General features: G+C 36.2%; 1 pseudogene; it reads right to left on the reverse strand.

Moving 5' to 3' along the window:
- Positions 1-217: 217 nt before the first annotated feature.
- LOC123953893 lies at positions 218-407 on the reverse strand (annotated as a pseudogene).
- Between the last annotated feature and the right edge of the window lie 4,459 nt (positions 408-4,866).

Raw genomic sequence — 4,866 nt, forward strand, 5'->3', positions numbered from 1 at the left:
AACAAGCTAAATCACACACACATTTTGACCAAATACTGCAATATTTCCCAAATAAAAAAGTAAACTACATTCCATGTTTCAAAAGAGAGACATTAAGAATTCACGCCCTTATCTACAAACATATCTAGTATGAATTCAAGAGTTTGGTCCATTTTCTAAAGAGGTCATCCCTCTTAAAATGCTCCTTGTCACATCTGTTTAATGAATTAAAACACCTTTATTTCTTAAGCAGTTAGTGTCTTACTATAAAAGGGTATGGCAAATCCAGATCCAAAGTACACAGCCATCATAATTAGTAACCACCACTCATTTTCCACTGAAAATGGCAAATTCTTCCTGGGGACCTCCTCATAGTGGCTCCTACAGAACACAGAGGTTGTAAACTTCAGGCTGTTTTGTCCCAACATAGAACTATTTGAAGTTTTGTGAAAGGTGCAGAGATCAAAGACAGTAGAAAATCCTATTCTCTTTAAAGTCACATAAAGTCATTTTGTCTGTCTTTGGAATGTCCATGTCTGTGTGGAGATGTATAAAATTTTTATTTTCTACTGTTAGTCTGTCTTATGTCAGTATGATTCTTAGCTTAGCTAGAAGAATCTTGAAGGGCAGAGGAAAATTCTCTCCTACAAGAGTCATGGAAAACTACCCTAATAAGTGAATCTAAAGCTTTTACCCAACAACCTCAATAAGAAAGGATTTTCTAACACTTTTAGAGTCTCAAAATACGTTAGATTATTCCATAAGACAATGAATTCCTTGTCAGATTTCTATTGCATAATTAGCAGTTGGGATACACTGGAGGAATTTCCACAAAACAAGTTTATTTGGTTAATGACTAACGATCTACAGAATTATAGCTGAGCTTCTATATTTTCCAGTTTCACTACTATAGAGTATTTGAATCAAATACTTTCATTTTTCTCTTTTACAAAACACTAAAGACATTGGTTAGAAAGTATATGTGTCTTGTCAACCTGCAAATAATTACTTTAATATTTAATTATATGTTGGTGGACTATGGAGACATCAAGATCAGCTACCATCCAGGAACTGAATAAGCCTATAAACAATAAACAAGATCTGCCTTTGTAGTAGTACCCTCAAGAGGGTCTCTAAATTTGTATCTCAGGAAGCTAGACCTGAATACAATGGAAGGAAAGCAGATTTGTAAGAGGCTTATGATTTTTAAAGCAGGAATACAATTGTACCCCATTTGGAGAAAAAAAATGTATGAAAGGGGGACTGGCAGCATCAAGAATAGGGCAGGAGGGTAAAGAGCCTAACGTTGACTTTATCCAGTCTCATAAAAAAAACCTACTTTTTGGTTCTCCTAGTAATCTGTAATGATGGATGTTTCAACAGGTTTAGAATAGCTTTGTTGAAATATGCCTTAAGACTGCCTTTTCACTCCACTCACTAGGCAGCTCTAGATAGGTCCACTTCTCAGGGAAGCTGGTAGATGTATTCCTCTGGATCATGAGAAAAGCATATCCCCATTCTAAGTTTTCCATATGGTTTATATACTTCAGTGTCCTGCCATTTTGATTAGCATGAGTTAGCCTTTCCAAGTCTATGAAGTGCTGAACAGAATAGGGAGGTATATCATGGGCTATAGTAATAACATAATGACACCTTGGACAGAGAGCCATGTGGCCCTCATCTGACCACTGTTACTCTCTTTCAAAGTTACATCATTCTGTACTGACTATATGCTTTAGCTGCTTAACTAAGGCATACTATAAAGAGATGTTTGATTTCTGTGTATGAAAAATAACCACTGACTATATGGGTAATAAGAAACCTAAAGGTTAGAAGGTAATTCATAATGTTACAGAGCACATGAGATGATCTGGAAAGAAAATGTTCCGAGATGAAAGAAAAGGATAGCTTTTAACAACTGGGTTGTTTTGAACCTTGAAAGCAAGTAAAGAAGCAAGACTCTTTCACAGGGATAGGACTGAGAATGAATAAGGTTAGTCTGAAATTCAGCATTTGGAGAAAACCTATGCAATGATCTGTAGACCTGAAGTCAGTCCACCTTCACTAAAGATTCAGTGGAAAGTATTTCAGATGAAAACTCCGAAATGACAGATGCAAGAAAAGGCTGCTGACTCAGGTTCATGCACTTAACTAGGAAGAGGACAATGCAGTATTTGCCCATGTCACATTTTTAGAAATATTAAAAACTTTTGCCTTTTCTTCTGAAAGAATGGAAGGAGAAACTATTCTGAGGGTGGCTGAAATGCATAAACTGCACAATGGAACACTCAAAATTCACCTGAGTCGTCTTCTTGGCTATGAAGGGACCCTTGAATCATTCTACCCAAATACTATGTGACCCAGGGTATCAGCAGTCCACAAGAAAGCGAACATGCCTCCTTGCATTTCTTTATGCTTAGTCTGTGTTTGTGAATGGCACAGACATAGCAGACTTTATAAAAGATACATAAAATGTTCCTGACTGGTGCACAAAGAGAATATCCTGATGGATAGCCCTGTGATTCTTGTTACTGTACCTTTGACTCACAGCTGTGGAAATCCCATACTCTGAGCTCCCAGCCAATAATTGCCCCCAACCTACCTAAGTCATTTGCTCATACTCTAAAATATATTATCTATGTTGACTCCTCTCTTTCTTTAGATACCACTCAAAGACGAGCATTGACCTGAAAAGTTATGCCCACATACAAAAATATTCTTAATTTCATTAAGGAAGCATTTCATTTCTCCCAATAAAAGTTTTTGAAGTCTAGATAGGAAAAGAATGAGACAAAGAGAGCAAAGTAATGCCATTTGGCTTTCTGACTGGTGTATTTCGTGGGTAAACTGAACTTCTTACTTGCCTGGTGACTTCAGGGCAACCATCCAGCTACTTCCTCAGGCTTAATTAAATTTGCAGCTGACCTGCAGAAAAAGGGATATGTGCTTCCCACCCAGAGATTAAAAAAAAAAAAAAAAAAGGGCAGAGGATTTGTGACCAATATCTGATATTCCACCAACTTGGTGCTAGAGGCAAAAATTAAAAATTGTTCTATCAAGTTCTTTCTCCCAGTCACTAGATTTTAGCCTTCAGATGATACAGCAGCTGACCAGTGAAGATCGGGGATACTTTTCCTGCCCATGTATATATATGTTCCAGGTGACAAAAAGTATAGATTTTAAATATTTGACAAATAGCACATTTTGTATGTTTCCAAACATTAAAGCATCTGGAAATACCTAGAAGCATGGCTTTGTATCATGAATAAAAACTATGAAGTCTATTACAGGATCTGAGCTTTTTAGCAGTGCTAGAATATAAAAGAACCATGGATGGCCCCAATAGCCTATTCAAATCAGGATGCCTGGACTTTTTTTCTTACCACTAACTTTTGAGAACAGCCATTTGTAAGATGTCTGGGACCTAATTATTTAGATAAACAAGGGTGACCATTACACTTACAAAAAAAATATCCATTCACTCAGTGGCTACGCCACTTCATCACTTACTAACGCCTTTTTCTAGCAGTTTGGATATTGACTGGCCAAGACAAAGAGCTAGAGCAGAGGGTCAATAATAAACCGACATAGTAAGAATAGTAGGAAATAGTAAGAATAGTATATTGAAATATACTATTATAGTATAATAAATATACAGTATATATATTTTTAAAATATATATTTTTATACATACTTATATATAAATATATACTTATATATTTAATATATATTATATTTAAGTATATGTAATATACTTAAGTATATGTAATATACTTAAATATATACACTTGTATATCACTTATATATATATTTTATATATACTTATATATAAGTATAGATATATTTAAAAATATAGAGTATATATATTTAAAGTATATATAGTATAATAAATAGTATCTTGAAATATAATATGAAGAATAATAAATTGAAATAGTAAGAATAGGGGCGCCTGGGTGGCTCAGTGGGTTAAAGCCTCTGCCTTTGGCTCAGGTCATGATCTCAAGGTCCTGGGATCAAGCCCTGCTTCTGGCTCTCTGCTCAGCAGGGAGCCTGCTCCCTTCCTCTCTCTCTGCCTGCCTCTCTGCCTACTTGTGAGCTCTGTCAAATGAATAAATAAAATCTTAAAAAAATAATAGTAAGAAATAGTAAGAATCGGTTTTCAATCCCACAAAGGAATCCACAGCAAAGTTTAAAACATGTAAGTAATGCAACCTACTGTGTAAAAAGACCAATTCCCAGACAGAATTAATGAGAAAGGGAAGCTAGGAATCTAATTTACAGAAAACCCCATTCACCTCTTTCTGAAAAGGCACCCACTGAGCAGTCACGGGCACAGCTCTCCAACCTACCAAAAAAAGGACTGGGCAACCTTCCTGTATCTGAAGGGTCCTAACTGAAACGTTGCTTGGTAATGGTTTCAAAGACTGAGGATAGCGGTCATATGGCTGAAGGTCCCCATCCAGGCTGCATAACCTGAGATTCATCAACTTCATACCAAGGTTTTAGAATTCTGCTCGGTGATGGAGTACACAGCGTGGTATGGTTCTGTATTGTCCTTAACACACCAAGATTGCTAAACTCATGTGTTAGATTCTGTCATCTTCAATTTAAGGAAATCTAGCATGTGCCAGATGTTGAAAGCATGAAAATCAGGGATGGATCTAAGAGAACTTAATTTGGAGGCTTAAAAAAGTCTTGGGTGGGGGAAGTGCTTGGATACCTGCAGAAACACTTCTGTTCTTTGAATCGTTTTGACAAATGAGAGGTTTATGGCAAAATGGTAAACGTAATACACATGGCTGGACTTAAAATACATTCCCCCTTAATTCAATTCAGAGTAGGCTAACAAACCCTAAAATCCTTATTTTAGGCATTCTATAATTGGGT

Source organism: Meles meles, chromosome 12, assembly GCF_922984935.1.
Source record: "Meles meles chromosome 12, mMelMel3.1 paternal haplotype, whole genome shotgun sequence".
Taxonomy (NCBI): Eukaryota; Metazoa; Chordata; class Mammalia; order Carnivora; family Mustelidae; genus Meles; species Meles meles.